Consider the following 18,311-nt stretch of genomic DNA (forward strand, 5'->3'; position numbering starts at 1 on the left):
GAGACCAGTTTGAGATTCCCATGCTTCAGTTCAGGTGTACTGTACCCCTTGGACCTTCACATTGACGATGAAACACAGAAATTGCATCGGAATTAAATGCAAAAGGCACAATGCGGACTTAAGTACAAGAGCACTGAGTCCTCTTACCCTCTAGGACTTGCGCCGTTCCTGTGAGACCAGTTTTAGTTTCCGATGCTTCTCTTCAGGTTAACTGAATCCCTTGGACCTTCACATGGACGATGAAACACAGTAATTGCACTGGAATTAAATACAAAAGGCACAATGCCTACATAAGTGCAAGAAGACTGAGTCTTCTTACTGTCTATGTTTTGCGCCTTTCCTGTGACACCTGTTTTAGATTCCAATGCACAACTGCAGGTCTACTGTATCCCTTGGACCTTCACTTTGACGATAAAACAGTAAATTGCATCGGAATTAAATAAAAAAGGCACAATGCCGCCTTAAGTACTAGGAGGCTGACTTTTCTTAGCGTCTATGTTTTCAGACTTCCCTGTGTCACCAGTTTTAGAGTCCGAAGCACAAATGCAGGTTAACTGTATCCTTTGGAGCTTCACATTTGTTATGAAACACAGAAATATCATCGGAATTAAATACAAAAGGCACAATGCCGACTGAAATACGAGAAGACTGAGTCTTTTTACTGTCTATGTTTTGGGCCTTTCCTGTGTCACCTGTTTTAGATTCCGATGCACAACTGCACGTTTACTGTATCACTTGGACCTTCACATTGATGATGAAACACAGAAATTGCATCGGAAATAAATACAAAAGGCACACAGCCGAGTTAAGTACAAGACTACTGACTTTTCTTAGTGTCTATGTTGTAGGCATTACCTGTGTATCAAGTTTCAGATTCCGATGCTTTACTTCAGGTTTACTGTATCCCTTGGACCTTCACATTAACGTTGAAACACAGAAATTGCATCGGAATTAAATGAAAAATGCACAATGCCAACTGAAGTACAGAAGATTGAGTCTTCTTACGACTAAGCTTTGTACCATTCATCTGAAACCAGTTTTAGAGTCCGATGCTTCACTTCAGGTTTACAGCATCCCTTGGACGTTCACTTTGACGATGAAACACGAAATTTTCATCGGAATAAAACTCAAACGTCACAATGCCGACTGAAGTACAAGCAGACTGAGACTTCTCACTGTCTATGTTATAGCCTTTCCTGTGAGACCTGTTTCAGATACCCATGCTTCAGTTCAGGTGTACTGTACCCCTTGGACCTTCACATTGACGATGAAACACTGAAATTGCATCGGAATTAACTGCAAAAGGCACAATGCGGACTTAAGTACAAGAGCACTGAGTCCTCTTATCCTCTAGGACTTGCGCCTTTGCTGTGAGACCAGTTTTAGTTTCCGATGCTTCTCTTCAGATTAACTGTATCCCTTGGACCTTCACATGGACGATGAAACACAGTAATTGCACTGGAATTAAATACAAAAGGCACAATGCCGACTTAAATACGAGAAGACTGAGTCTTCTTACTGTCTATGTTTTGGGCCTTTCCTGTGTCACTTGTTTTAGATTCCGATGCACAACTGCAGGTTTACTGTATCCCTTGGAGCTTCACATTGACGATGAAACACAGATATTGCATCGGAATTAAGTACAAAAGCCATAATGCCGACTTAAGTACAAGAGGACTGAGTCCTCTCACTGCCTATATTTTGAGCCTTTCCTGAGAGACCAGTTTTAGATTCTGATGCTTCACTTCAGGTTTCCCGTATCCCTTGACCTCCATTTTGACGATGAAGCACAAAAATTGCATTGGAATTAAATACAAAAGGCACAAAGCCGACAAAAGTACAAGAAGACTGACTTTTCTTAGTGTCTATGATTTTAGCGTTTCCTGTTTCACTAGTATTAGTGTCCGATGCACAAATGCAGGTTCTCTGTATCCATTGGAGCTTCACATTGGCTATGAAACACAGAAATTTCATCGCAATTAAATACAAAAGCCACAATGCCGACTTAAACACAAGAAGACTGAGTCTCCTTAGTGTCTATGTTTTGAGCCTTTCCTGTGTCCCCTGTTTTAGATTCCGATGCAGAACTGCAGGTTTGCTGTATCGCTTGGACCATCAAATTGATGATGAAACACAGAAATTGCAGCGGAATTAAATACAAAAGGAACAATGCCGACTTAAATACGAGAAGACTGAGTCTTCTTACTGTCTATGTTTTGAGCCTTTCCTGTGAGACCAGTTTTAGATTCCGATGCTTCACTTCAGGTTTCCTGTATCCCGTGGACCTTCATTTTGACGATGAAACACAAATATTGCATTGGAATTAAATTCAAAGGCACAATGCCGACGTAAGTACAAGAAGACTTACTTTTCTTAGTGTCTATGCTTTGAGCGTTCCCTGTGTCACCACATTTAGAGTCAGATGCACAAATGCAGGTTTTCTGTATCCATTGGAGCTTCACATTGGCTATGAAGTTCAGAAATTTCATCGGAATTAAGTACAAAAGGCACAATGCCGACTTAAATACATGAAGACAAAGCCTTCTTAGTGTCTATGTTTTGAGTCTCTCCTGTGTCGCCTGTTTTAGATTCCGATGCACAACTGCAGGTTTACTGTATCCCTTGTACCTTCACTTTGACGATGAAACACAAAAATTGAATCGGAATTAAATACAAAAGCCACAATGCCGACTTAAGTACAAGAAGACTGACTTTTCTTAGCGTCTATGTTCTGATCCGTTCCTGAGAGTCTAGTTTCAGATTCCGATGCTTCACTTCAGGTTCACTGTATTCCTTTGACCTTCACTTTGACGATGAAACACAGAAATTGCATCGAAATGAAATACAAAACGCACAATGCCGACTTAAGTACAAGAAGACAGACATTTCTTAGTGTCTATGATTGGGGCCTTTCCTGTGAGACCAGTTTTAGATTCCGATGCTTCACTTCAGGTTTACTGCATCCCTCGGATCTTCACATTGGCGATAAAACACAGTTATTGCACCGGAATTAAATACAAAATGCACAATACCGACATAAGTTCGAGAAGACTGAGTCTTCTTACAGTCTATGTTTTGAACTTTTCCTGTGAGACCAGTTTTAGATTCCGATGCACAACTGCTGGTATACTGTATCTCTTGGACCTTCACATTGAAAATGAAACACAGTAATTGAATTGGAATTTAATACAAAAAACACAATGCCGACTTAAGTACAAGTTACCTGACATTTCCTTGTGTCTATGCTTTGAGGTTTTCCTGTGAGACCAGTTTCAGATTCCGATGCACAACTGCAGGTTTACTGTATCCCCTGAATCTTCACATTGACGATGAAACACGGAAATTGCATCGGAATTAAATACAAATGGCACCATGGGGACATAAGTACAAGAAGACTGAGTCTTCTTCCCATCTATGTTTTGGGCCTTTCCTGGGAGACCACTTTTAGCTTAAGTAATGGAAGACCGACTTTTCTAGGTGTCTATGTTTTGAGCATTTCCTGTGTCATCAGTTTTACATTCCGATGCACAACCGCAGGTTTTCTATGTCCCTTGGACCTTCACATTGACGATGAAACACAGAAATTGCATCGGAATTAAGTACAAAAGGCACAATGCAGACTTAAGTACAAGAGCACTGTGTCTCCTTACCATCTATGTTTTGAGCCTTTCCAGTGAGACAGTTTTCGATTCAGATGCTTGACTTTTGGTTTACTGTCTCCCTTGGACCTTCACTTTGAGGATGAGAGACAAAAATTTTTTCGGAATCACATACAAAAGCACAATGCCGACCTAAGTACAAGAAGACTGACTTTTCTTCGTGTCTATGTTTTGAGCCTTTTCTGTGCCCCAGTTTTAGATTCCGATGCACAACTGCAGGTTTACTGTGTCAATTGGAGCTACACTTTGACGATGAAACACATAAATTGCGTCCGAATTAAAAACAAAATGCACAATGCCGACTTAAGTACAAGAAGACTGACATTTCTTAGTGTCTCTGTTTTGAGCCTTTCCTGTGAGACCAGTTTTAGATTCCGATGCTTTACTTCAGGTCTACTGTATCTCTTGGACCTTCACATTGACGATGAAACACAGGAATTGCATCGGAATTAAATGCAAAAGGCACAATGCCGCCATAAGTACAAGAAGACTGAGTCTTCTTACTGTCTATGTTTTAAGCCATTCCTGTGAGACCACTTTTAGATTCAGATGCTTCATTTCAGGTTTACTGTATCCCTTGGACCTTCACATTGACGATGAAACACAAAGATAGCATCGGAATTAAATACAAATGGAACAGTACCAACTTAAGTAGAAGAAGATTTACTTTTCATAGTGTCTCTGTTATGAGCCTTTCCTGTGAGACCAGTTTTAGATTCCGATGCTTTACTCAGGTCTACTGTATCCCTTGGACCTTCACATTGACGATGAATCACAGAAATTGCATCGGAATTAAATACAAAAGGAACAATACCTACTTAAGTAAAGGAAGACTGACTTTTCTTAGTAACTATGTTTTGAGCCTCTCCTGTGTCACCAGTTTTAGATTCCGATGCACTACTGCAGAGTTACTTTATCCCTTGGACCTTCACATTGACGATGAAACACAGATATTGCATCGGAATTAAATACAAAAGGCAGAATGCCGACTTAAGTACAAGAACACTGACTTTTCTTACTGTCTATGTTTTGAGCCTTTCCGGTGTCACCACTTTTAGATTCCGATACACAACTGCAGGTTTACTGTATCCCTTGGACCAACACATTGACAATGAAACACGGAAATCGCATCGGAATTAAACTCAAATGGCACACTGCCGACTTAAGTACAAGAAGACTGAGTCTTCTTCCCATCTATGTTTTGAGCCTTTCCTGTGAGACCAGTTTTAGATTCCGGTGCTTCACTTCCGGTTTACTGTATCCCTTGGACCTTCACATTGACGATGAAACACAGAAACTTCATCGGAATTGAATACAAAAGGCACAATGCCGACATAAGTAAAGGAAGACTGACTTTTCTTAGTGTCTATGTTTCAGCCTTTCCTGTGTCACCAGTTTTAGATTTCGTTGCACAACTGCAAGTTTACTGTATCGTTTGGACCTTCACATTGACAACGATACACAGAAATTGAATCGGAAATAAATACAAAATGCACAATGCCGACTTAAGTAAAAGAAGACAGAGTCTTCTTACCGTCTAATTTTGAGCCTTTCCTGTGAGACCACTTTTAGATTCCGATGCTTCACTTCAGGTTTCCTGTATCCCGTGGACCTTCATTTTGACGATGAAACACAAATATTGCATTGGAATTAAATTCAAAGGCACAATGCCGACGTAAGTACAAGAAGACTTACTTTTCTTAGTGTCTATGCTTTGAGCGTTCCCTGTGTCACCACATTTAGAGTCAGATGCACAAATGCAGGTTTTCTGTATCCATTGGAGCTTCACATTGGCTATGAAGTTCAGAAATTTCATCGGAATTAAGTACAAAAGGCACAATGCCGACTTAAATACATGAAGACAAAGCCTTCTTAGTGTCTATGTTTTGAGTCTCTCCTGTGTCGCCTGTTTTAGATTCCGATGCACAACTGCAGGTTTACTGTATCCCTTGTACCTTCACTTTGACGATGAAACACAAAAATTGAATCGGAATTAAATACAAAAGCCACAATGCCGACTTAAGTACAAGAAGACTGACTTTTCTTAGCGTCTATGTTCTGATCCGTTCCTGAGAGTCTAGTTTCAGATTCCGATGCTTCACTTCAGGTTCACTGTATTCCTTTGACCTTCACTTTGACGATGAAACACAGAAATTGCATCGAAATGAAATACAAAACGCACAATGCCGACTTAAGTACAAGAAGACAGACATTTCTTAGTGTCTATGATTGGGGCCTTTCCTGTGAGACCAGTTTTAGATTCCGATGCTTCACTTCAGGTTTACTGCATCCCTCGGATCTTCACATTGGCGATAAAACACAGTTATTGCACCGGAATTAAATACAAAATGCACAATACCGACATAAGTTCGAGAAGACTGAGTCTTCTTACAGTCTATGTTTTGAACTTTTCCTGTGAGACCAGTTTTAGATTCCGATGCACAACTGCTGGTATACTGTATCTCTTGGACCTTCACATTGAAAATGAAACACAGTAATTGAATTGGAATTTAATACAAAAAACACAATGCCGACTTAAGTACAAGTTACCTGACATTTCCTTGTGTCTATGCTTTGAGGTTTTCCTGTGAGACCAGTTTCAGATTCCGATGCACAACTGCAGGTTTACTGTATCCCCTGAATCTTCACATTGACGATGAAACACGGAAATTGCATCGGAATTAAATACAAATGGCACCATGGGGACATAAGTACAAGAAGACTGAGTCTTCTTCCCATCTATGTTTTGGGCCTTTCCTGGGAGACCACTTTTAGCTTAAGTAATGGAAGACCGACTTTTCTAGGTGTCTATGTTTTGAGCATTTCCTGTGTCATCAGTTTTACATTCCGATGCACAACCGCAGGTTTTCTATGTCCCTTGGACCTTCACATTGACGATGAAACACAGAAATTGCATCGGAATTAAGTACAAAAGGCACAATGCAGACTTAAGTACAAGAGCACTGTGTCTCCTTACCATCTATGTTTTGAGCCTTTCCAGTGAGACAGTTTTCGATTCAGATGCTTGACTTTTGGTTTACTGTCTCCCTTGGACCTTCACTTTGAGGATGAGAGACAAAAATTTTTTCGGAATCACATACAAAAGCACAATGCCGACCTAAGTACAAGAAGACTGACTTTTCTTCGTGTCTATGTTTTGAGCCTTTTCTGTGCCCCAGTTTTAGATTCCGATGCACAACTGCAGGTTTACTGTGTCAATTGGAGCTACACTTTGACGATGAAACACATAAATTGCGTCCGAATTAAAAACAAAATGCACAATGCCGACTTAAGTACAAGAAGACTGACATTTCTTAGTGTCTCTGTTTTGAGCCTTTCCTGTGAGACCAGTTTTAGATTCCGATGCTTTACTTCAGGTCTACTGTATCTCTTGGACCTTCACATTGACGATGAAACACAGGAATTGCATCGGAATTAAATGCAAAAGGCACAATGCCGCCATAAGTACAAGAAGACTGAGTCTTCTTACTGTCTATGTTTTAAGCCATTCCTGTGAGACCACTTTTAGATTCAGATGCTTCATTTCAGGTTTACTGTATCCCTTGGACCTTCACATTGACGATGAAACACAAAGATAGCATCGGAATTAAATACAAATGGAACAGTACCAACTTAAGTAGAAGAAGATTTACTTTTCATAGTGTCTCTGTTATGAGCCTTTCCTGTGAGACCAGTTTTAGATTCCGATGCTTTACTCAGGTCTACTGTATCCCTTGGACCTTCACATTGACGATGAATCACAGAAATTGCATCGGAATTAAATACAAAAGGAACAATACCTACTTAAGTAAAGGAAGACTGACTTTTCTTAGTAACTATGTTTTGAGCCTCTCCTGTGTCACCAGTTTTAGATTCCGATGCACTACTGCAGAGTTACTTTATCCCTTGGACCTTCACATTGACGATGAAACACAGATATTGCATCGGAATTAAATACAAAAGGCAGAATGCCGACTTAAGTACAAGAACACTGACTTTTCTTACTGTCTATGTTTTGAGCCTTTCCGGTGTCACCACTTTTAGATTCCGATACACAACTGCAGGTTTACTGTATCCCTTGGACCAACACATTGACAATGAAACACGGAAATCGCATCGGAATTAAACTCAAATGGCACACTGCCGACTTAAGTACAAGAAGACTGAGTCTTCTTCCCATCTATGTTTTGAGCCTTTCCTGTGAGACCAGTTTTAGATTCCGGTGCTTCACTTCCGGTTTACTGTATCCCTTGGACCTTCACATTGACGATGAAACACAGAAACTTCATCGGAATTGAATACAAAAGGCACAATGCCGACATAAGTAAAGGAAGACTGACTTTTCTTAGTGTCTATGTTTCAGCCTTTCCTGTGTCACCAGTTTTAGATTTCGTTGCACAACTGCAAGTTTACTGTATCGTTTGGACCTTCACATTGACAACGATACACAGAAATTGAATCGGAAATAAATACAAAATGCACAATGCCGACTTAAGTAAAAGAAGACAGAGTCTTCTTACCGTCTAATTTTGAGCCTTTCCTGTGAGACCACTTTTAGATTCCGATGCTTCACTTCAGGTTTACTGTATCCCTTTGACCTTCACTTTGAAGATGAAACACCTAAATTGCATCGAAATTAAGTACACACGGCATAATGGCGACTCAAGTACGAGAAGACTGACTTTTCTTAGTGTGTATGTTTTGAGCCCTTCCTGTGTCACCAGTTTTAGATTCCGATGCACAAATGCAAATTCACTGTATCCCTTGGACGTTCACATTGATGATGAAACACAGATATTGCATTGGAAATACATACTAAAGGCAGAATAGCCGACGTACGTACAAGAAGACTGAGTCTTCTTACTGTCTATGCCTTAAGCCTTTCCTGTGAGACCAGTTTTACATTCCGATGCTTCACTTCAGGTTTAGTGTATCCCTTGGACTTTCACATTGACCATAAAACACAGAAATTGCATTGGAATTAAATGCAAAAGGCACAATGCCGACATAGGTACAACAAGACTGAGACTTCTTACCGGCTATGTTTTGAGAATTTCCTGTGAGACCACTTTTAGATTCCGATGCACAATTGCTGGTTTACTGTATCCCTTGGACCTTCACATTGACGCAGAAACACAAAATTTGCATTGTAATTATGTACAAAACGCACAGTGCCGACTTAAGTACAAGAAGACTGACTCTTATTACTGTCTATGCTTGAGCCTTTCGTGTGTCACCAGTTTTAGATTCCGATGCAGAACTGCAGGTTTACAGAATCCCTTGGACCTACAATTTGACGATGAAACACAGTAATTGTAACAGAATGAAATACAAAAGGCACAATGCCGACTTAAGTACAAGAAGACTGACATTTCTTTGTGTCTGTGGTTGAGGTTTTCCTGTGTCACCAGTTTTAGATTCCGATGCACGACTGCAGGTTTGCTGTATTCCTTGGACCCTCACTTTGACGATGAAACACAGTAATTGCATCCGAATTAAATACAAAAGGCACAATGCCGACTTAAATACATGAAGACAAAGCCTTCTTAGTGTCTATGTTTTGAGTCTCTCCTGTGTCGCCTGTTTTAGATTCCGATGCACAACTGCAGGTTTACTGTATCCCTTGTACCTTCACTTTGACGATGAAACACAAAAATTGCATCGGAATTAAATACAAAAGCCACAATGCCGACTTAAGTACAAGAAGACTGACTTTTCTTAGCGTCTATGTTCTGATCCGTTCCTGAGAGTCTAGTTTCAGATTCCGATGCTTCACTTCAGGTTCACTGTATTCCTTTGACCTTCACTTTGACGATGAAACACAGAAATTGCATCGAAATGAAATACAAAACGCACAATGCCGACTTAAGTACAAGAAGACAGACATTTCTTAGTGTCTATGATTGGGGCCTTTCCTGTGAGACCAGTTTTAGATTCCGATGCTTCACTTCAGGTTTACTGCATCCCTCGGATCTTCACATTGGCGATAAAACACAGTTATTGCACCGGAATTAAATACAAAATGCACAATACCGACATAAGTTCGAGAAGACTGAGTCTTCTTACAGTCTATGTTTTGAACTTTTCCTGTGAGACCAGTTTTAGATTCCGATGCACAACTGCTGGTATACTGTATCTCTTGGACCTTCACATTGAAAATGAAACACAGTAATTGAATTGGAATTTAATACAAAAAACACAATGCCGACTTACGTACAAGTTACCTGACATTTCCTTGTGTCTATGCTTTGAGGTTTTCCTGTGAGACCAGTTTCAGATTCCGATGCACAACTGCAGGTTTACTGTATCCCCTGAATCTTCACATTGACGATGAAACACGGAAATTGCATCGGAATTAAATACAAATGGCACCATGGGGACATAAGTACAAGAAGACTGAGTCTTCTTCCCATCTATGTTTTGGGCCTTTCCTGGGAGACCACTTTTAGCTTAAGTAATGGAAGACCGACTTTTCTAGGTGTCTATGTTTTGAGCATTTCCTGTGTCATCAGTTTTACATTCCGATGCACAACCGCAGGTTTTCTATGTCCCTTGGACCTTCACATTGACGATGAAACACAGAAATTGCATCGGAATTAAGTACAAAAGGCACAATGCAGACTTAAGTACAAGAGCACTGTGTCTCCTTACCATCTCTGTTTTGAGCCTTTCCAGTGAGACAGTTTTCGATTCAGATGCTTGACTTTTGGTTTACTGTCTCCCTTGGACCTTCACTTTGACGATGAGAGACAAAAATTTTTTCGGAATTACATACAAAAGCACAATGCCGACCTAAGTACAAGAAGACTGACTTTTCTTCGTGTCTATGTTTTGAGCCTTTTCTGTGCCCCAGTTTTAGATTCCGATGCACAACTGCAGGTTTACTGTGTCAATTGGAGCTACACTTTGACGATGAAACACATAAATTGCGTCCGAATTAAAAACAAAATGCACAATGCCGACTTAAGTACAAGAAGACTGACATTTCTTAGTGTCTCTGTTTTGAGCCTTTCCTGTGAGACCAGTTTTAGATTCCGATGCTTTACTTCAGGTCTACTGTATCTCTTGGACCTTCACATTGACGATGAAACACAGGAATTGCATCGGAATTAAATGCAAAAGGCACAATGCCGCCATAAGTACAAGAAGACTGAGTCTTCTTACTGTCTATGTTTTAAGCCATTCCTGTGAGACCACTTTTAGATTCAGATGCTTCATTTCAGGTTTACTGTATCCCTTGGACCTTCACATTGACGATGAAACACAAAGATAGCATCGGAATTAAATACAAATGGAACAGTACCAACTTAAGTAGAAGAAGATTTACTTTTCATAGTGTCTCTGTTATGAGCCTTTCCTGTGAGACCAGTTTTAGATTCCGATGCTTTACTCAGGTCTACTGTATCCCTTGGACCTTCACATTGACGATGAATCACAGAAATTGCATCGGAATTAAATACAAAAGGAACAATACCTACTTAAGTAAAGGAAGACTGACTTTTCTTAGTAACTATGTTTTGAGCCTCTCCTGTGTCACCAGTTTTAGATTCCGATGCACTACTGCAGAGTTACTTTATCCCTTGGACCTTCACATTGACGATGAAACACATATATTGCATCGGAATTAAATACAAAAGGCAGAATGCCAACTTAAGTACAAGAACACTGACTTTTCTTACTGTCTATGTTTTGAGCCTTTCCGGTGTCACCACTTTTAGATTCCGATACACAACTGCAGGTTTACTGTATCCCTTGGACCAACACATTGACAATGAAACACGGAAATCGCATCGGAATTAAACTCAAATGGCACACTGCCGACTTAAGTACAAGAAGACTGAGTCTTCTTCCCATCTATGTTTTGAGCCTTTCCTGTGAGACCAGTTTTAGATTCCGGTGCTTCACTTCTGGTTTACTGTATCCCTTGGACCTTCACATTGACGATGAAACACAGAAACTTCATCGGAATTGAATACAAAAGGCACAATGCCGACATAAGTAAAGGAAGACTGACTTTTCTTAGTGTCTATGTTTCAGCCTTTCCTGTGTCACCAGTTTTAGATTTCGTTGCACAACTGCAAGTTTACTGTATCGTTTGGACCTTCACATTGACAACGATACACAGAAATTGAATCGGAAATAAATACAAAATGCACAATGCCGACTTAAGTAAAAGAAGACAGAGTCTTCTTACCGTCTAATTTTGAGCCTTTCCTGTGAGACCACTTTTAGATTCCGATGCTTCACTTCAGGTTTACTGTATCCCTTTGACCTTCACTTTGAAGATGAAACACCTAAATTGCATCGAAATTAAGTACACACGGCATAATGGCGACTCAAGTACGAGAAGACTGACTTTTCTTAGTGTGTATGCTTTGAGCCCTTCCTGTGTCACCAGTTTTAGATTCCGATGCACAAATGCAAATTCACTGTATCCCTTGGACGTTCACATTGATGATGAAACACAGATATTGCATTGGAAATACATACTAAAGGCAGAATAGCCGACGTACGTACAAGAAGACTGAGTCTTCTTACTGTCTATGCCTTAAGCCTTTCCTGTGAGACCAGTTTTACATTCCGATGCTTCACTTCAGGTTTAGTGTATCCCTTGGACTATCACATTGACGATGAAACACAGAAATTGCATTGGAATTAAATGCAAAAGGCACAATGCCGACATAGGTACAACAAGACTGAGACTTCTTACCGGCTATGTTTTGAGAATTTCCTGTGAGACCACTTTTAGATTCCGATGCACAATTGCTGGTTTACTGTATCCCTTGGACCTTCACATTGACGCAGAAACACAAAATTTGCATTGTAATTAAGTACAAAACGCACAGTGCCGACTTAAGTACAAGAAGACTGACTCTTATTACTGTCTATGCTTGAGCCTTTCGTGTGTCACCAGTTTTAGATTCCGATGCAGAACTGCAGGTTTACAGAATCCCTTGGACCTACAATTTGACGATGAAACACAGTAATTGTAACAGAATGAAATACAAAAGGCACAATGCCGACTTATGTTCAAGAAGACTGACTTTTCTTAGTGTCTATGTGTTTAGCCTTTCCTGTGAGACCAGATTTTAGATTCCGTTGCTTTACTTCAGGTCTACTGCATCCCTTTGACCTTCACTTTGACAATGAAACACATAAATTGCATCCTAATTAAATACAAAAGTCACAATTCCGACTTAAGACAAGAAGACTGTCTTTTCTTAGTGTCTATGATTTAAGCCTTTCCTATGTCACCAGTTTTAGATTCCGATGCACAGCTGCAGGTTTACTGTATCCCTTGGTCTTTTACATTGTTGATGATACACAGAAATTGCATCGGAATTAAATACAAGAGGCAAAATGCTGACGTAAGTACAAGATGACTGAGTCTTCTTACCGTCTATGTTTTGAGCATTTTATAGGAGACCAGTTTGAGATTGCGATGCTTCACTTCACGTTTACTGTATCACTTGGAACTTCACATTGACGATGAAACACAAAAATTGCATCGGAATTATACACAAAAGGCACCATGCCGACTTCAGTACAAGAAGACTGACTTTTCTTAGTGTCTATGTTTGAGCCTTTACTGTGCCACCAGTTTTATCTTCCGATGCACATCTGCAGGTTTACTGTATCCCTTGGACCTTCATATTGTCGATGAAACACAGAAATTGCATCGGAATTACATACAAAAGGCACAAGGCCGTCTTAGGTACAAAAAGACTGAGTCTTCTTACTGTCTATGTTTTGAACGTTTCCTCTGAGACCAGTTTTAGATTCCGATGCTTCATTTCAGGTTTACTGTATCCCTTGACACTTCACATTGACGATGAAACATGGAAATTGCATCGGAATTTAATACAAAAGTCACAATGCCGACATAAGTACAAGAAGACTGAGTCTTCTTATCATCTATGATTTGAGCCTTACCTGTGAGACCAGTTTTGGAATCCGATGCTTCACTTCAGGGCAACTGTATCCCTTTGACATTCACATTGACGATGAAACACAGAAATTGCATAGCAATTAAATACAAAAGGCAACATGCCGACTTAAGTAAAGGAAGCCTGACTCTTCTAGGTGTCTACGCTTTGAGCCTTTCCTGTGTCACCAGTTCTAGATTCCGATGCACAACTGCAGTTTTACTGTATCCCTTATACCTTCACATTGACGATGTAACACAGAAATCGCATCGGAATTTAATACAAACGGCACAATGCTGCCTTAAGTACAAGAGAGCTGAGTCTTCTTAACGTTTATGTTTTGAGCCTTTCCTGTGAGACCTGTATTAGATTCAGATGCTTCACTTCAGGTTTACCGTATCCGTTGGACCTTCACTTTGACAATGTAACACAAAAATTGTATCGGAATTAAATACAAAAGGCACAATGCCGACTTAAGTACAAGAAGACTGACTTTTCTTTGTATCAATGTTTTGAGCCTTTCCTGTGTCACCAGTTTTAGATTACGATGCACAACTGCAGGTTTACTGTATCCCTTGGACCTTCACATTAACGATAAAACACAGTAACTGCATCGGAATTAAATACAAAAGGCACAATGCAGACTTAAGTACAAGAAGACTGATTCTTCTTACTGTCTATGCTTTGGGCTTTCCCTGTGAGACCAGTTTTAGATTCCGATTCTTCGCATCAGGTTTACTGTTTCCCTTGGACATTCACTTTGATGATGAAACACAAAAATAGCATCCGAATTAAATACAAAAAGCACAAGGCCCCCTTAAGTATAAGAAGACTGACTTTTCTTAGTGTCTATGTTTTGAGTCTTTCCTGTGTTACCAGTTTTAGATTCCGATGCACAACTGCTGGTTTACTGTATCTCTTGGACCTACACAATGACCATGAAACACAGTAATAGCATCGGAATTAAATTCAAAAGGCACAATGCCGAATTAGTAGAAGTAGACTGACATTTCTTAGTGTCAATGATGTGAGCCTTCCCTGTGAGACCAGTTTTAGATTCCGATGCTTCAATTGAGGTTTACTGTATCCCTTGTACCTCCACATTGACGATGAAACACTAAAATTGCATCATAATTAATTACATAAGGCACAATGCCGACTTAAGTACTAGAAGACTGAGTCTTCTTACCATCTACGTTTTGAGCATTTCCTGTGACACCAGTTTTAGATTCAAATGTTTCAAGTCAGGTTTACTGTACACCTTGGACCTTCACACACGATGAAACACAAAAATTGCATCCGAATTAAAAAGAAAAGGCACAATGCCGACTTAAGTACAGGGAGACTGACTTTTCATAGTGTCTATGTTTTGAGCCTTTCTTGTGTCACCTGTTTCAGTTTCTGATGCACAACTGCAGGTTTACTGTATCCCTTGGGTTTTCACATTGACGATGAAACTCAGTAATTACATCGAAATTAAACACAAAAATCACAATGCCGACTTTAGTACTAGAAGACAGAGTCTTCTTACTGTCTATGCTTTGGGCCCTCCCTGTGAGACCAGTTTTAGATTCCGATTCTTTACTAAAGTTTTGCTGTATCCCTTGGACATTCACTTGACGATGAAACACAAAAATAGCATCCGAATTAAATACGAAATGCACAATGTCGCCTTAAGTACAAGAAGACTGACATCTCTTAGTGTCTATGTTTTGAGTCTTTCCTGTGTCACCAGCTTTTGATTCCGATGCACAACTGCGGAATTACTGTATCCCTTGGACCTTCACATTGACAATGAAACACAGAGATTGCATCGAAATTAAATACAAAACGCACAATGCCGACTTCAGTACAAGAAGATTGTCTTTTCTTAGTGTCTATGTTTTGTGCTTTTCCTGTAAGACCAGTTTTAGATTCAGATGCTTCTTTTCAGGTTTACTGTATCTCTTGGACCTTCACATTGACGATGAAAAACAAAAATAGCATCTGAATTAAATTCAAATGGCACAATGAAGACTTAAGTACGAGAAGACTGAATTTTCTTAGTGTCTCTGTTTTGAGCCTTTACTGTGAGACCAGTTTTAGAATCCGATGCCTTACTTCAGGGCCACTGTATCCCTTGGACCTTCACATTGACGATGAAACACATAAATTGCATCGGAATTAAATACAAATGCCACAATGCCAACTTAAGTACAAGAAAATTGAGTCTTCTTACTGTCTATGTTTTGAGCCTTTCCTGTGTCACCAGTTTTAGATTCCGATGCACAACTGCAGGTTTACTGTATCCCTCGGACCTTCACATTGACAATGAAACACAGAAATTGCATCGGAATGAAATACAAAAGGCACAATGCCTACTTATGTACGAGAAGACTGAGTTTTCTTACCGTCTATGTTTTGAGCCTTTCCTGTGAGACCAGTTTTAGATTCCGATGCACAACTGCAAGTTTACTGTATCCTTTGGACCTTCACATTGACGATGAAACACATAAATGGCATCGGAATTAAGTACAAAATACACAATGCAGACTTCAGTAAAGGAAGACTGACCTTTCTTAGTGTCTATGTTTTCATCCTTTCCTGTGTCACCAGTTTTAGATTCCGATGCACAACTGCAGGTTTACTGTATGCCTTGGACCTTGACATTGACGATGAAACACAAAAATTGCATCGGAATTAAATACAAAAGGCACAATGTCGACTCATACACAAGGTGAGAAGCGTTTGCTGTTCTATGAGACCTTGCAATAGTTGCTGTAAAGTAGCCATGAAAAGAAAAAACCCATCCTGTCGCCAATTGTAATAACGTCAAGTTGAACAAATATATTTCAAGGAGGAGGCAATATATGAAAGTCACAGATCAAGTAAACAGAGTAAGACGTGTGTACACTTTAATACTCAAATCATAACTGAGTCCAAGTCTAGCGGCCGCTGGCTGGCTGGCTGCGGCGGCACTTTGAAAGATCAGCGAGTCACAACAGCTTGAATCTCATTGGATATTGTTTCACATGGAGCGGAAGCCAAACTGGGTCCAGTACAGTCAAGTACGATCATAAGGATACATTTTATCCTGTCTTACATGCACATATACTGAGCAATAATGTGAGACAACAGCTTTCCCAGTGCATTTAACTTGGACGGCGCTGGCCTGCCAGCTGATCCGACTTACCCTCTATGATGTGAGCAATTGCAGTTCAGATGTAAAAAGAGATGAGCAGAGAAACAATACAGCTTAGAACATAATTTAATTTTCAAAGAGAATGAAGTAATATTTGGAAAAACACCAGCACTAGTGCACGCTACTTAGGTGACAAGACGGAAAGCATAAAATGTACTCATTCTTACCTAACGTAGTATTCTAATTACAAACAAGAGGAATGAAAATTCAAGTAATGGTATACGCAGATGTAATTTAACAATATTATGAAAAGGATAGTTACTACTCACCATATAGCAGAGAGGCTGAGCCACAGATAGGCACGACAAAAAGACTGTCACGAAATAAGCTTTTGGTCAACAGGGCCATTGTCAAAATAGACGACAGACACACACACAAATGCAACTCACACACACGACTGCAGTCTCTGGCAGCTGAAGCCATGGCCTGAGACTGCAGTCCTGTGTTCATGAGTTTGTGTGTGTGTGTCACTATACATTGAGTAGCAACTATCCTTTTCATAATATTGTTGAGAGATGAAAATTCCTAACTTAAACACAGGGTAATTTTTCTCAGCAAGCTATGTGTGATACAGAAGTATGCTGCAGTGATTTCACCATATTGTTGAACACTGAAACCACTGAAGGTATTAATTACAGTCAGTCATCTGATAATCTCTTAGCTCCTTCCTTATCCGTATCTGAGAAATACATTTTAGTTTTGGAACTGTCATCTGATACGTTGACCCGGTTCTAGGTGCTTCTGTCCGGAACTCTGCTGCTGCTATGGTTGCAGGTTCAAATCCTGCCTCAGGTATGTATGTATGTGATGTCCTTATGTTAGTTAGGTTTAAGTAGTTCTAAGTCTAAGGGACTGATGACCTCAGATGTTAAGTCCCATAGTTCTTAGAGTCATTTGAACCATTTTATGATACGTTGATAACAAGTCAACCAACAACAGGATGTATAAAGCCACCCATGTGCTACATTTTCTCCTCTTCTTGTATGACATGTTGTTCTATATCCCACCAGCGTATGGCAGTGACATGTGAAAGAGCTGAATGCATTAGTACGAGTACATCTGGCAGCTTAACACTCTTGTTATTTCTCATGGGAAAACCCTTTTTACTTGGCCCCAGATAATTTCTGTTAGGTTCATATTGTAATGGTCGAATGGCATATGCTAAACTGCAACATTTTTATGGTGTGCTCAATGCTGTGAAAATTTTTTTTTCATATTTCTACAACATTTATTATTCTGCTTTGTGTCAGACTACATCTGTGGTGTAAAACAATGAACATAGTCGAAATAAAGAATATTCGGTTTTTCACTTTTGCCCTAAAATTTAAATTCCTACATGTTCCTAATTTAAGCAGCCTTCATTAACAATATCTCATAAAATATCAATAATTTAGAATTTATATTTGAAATAAAAACAGGAATAGTGCATGCAATATGTAATTAGAAACAAGATGACATGTATTATTCATGAAAAATGATGATGAATTTTACAGTTATGTGATGTAGGAATTTCAAACTGGAAAAGAAAGGATGACCAAGACAAGA

This window comes from Schistocerca piceifrons, chromosome 4, assembly GCF_021461385.2.
Source record: "Schistocerca piceifrons isolate TAMUIC-IGC-003096 chromosome 4, iqSchPice1.1, whole genome shotgun sequence".
Classification (NCBI taxonomy): Eukaryota; Metazoa; Arthropoda; class Insecta; order Orthoptera; family Acrididae; genus Schistocerca; species Schistocerca piceifrons.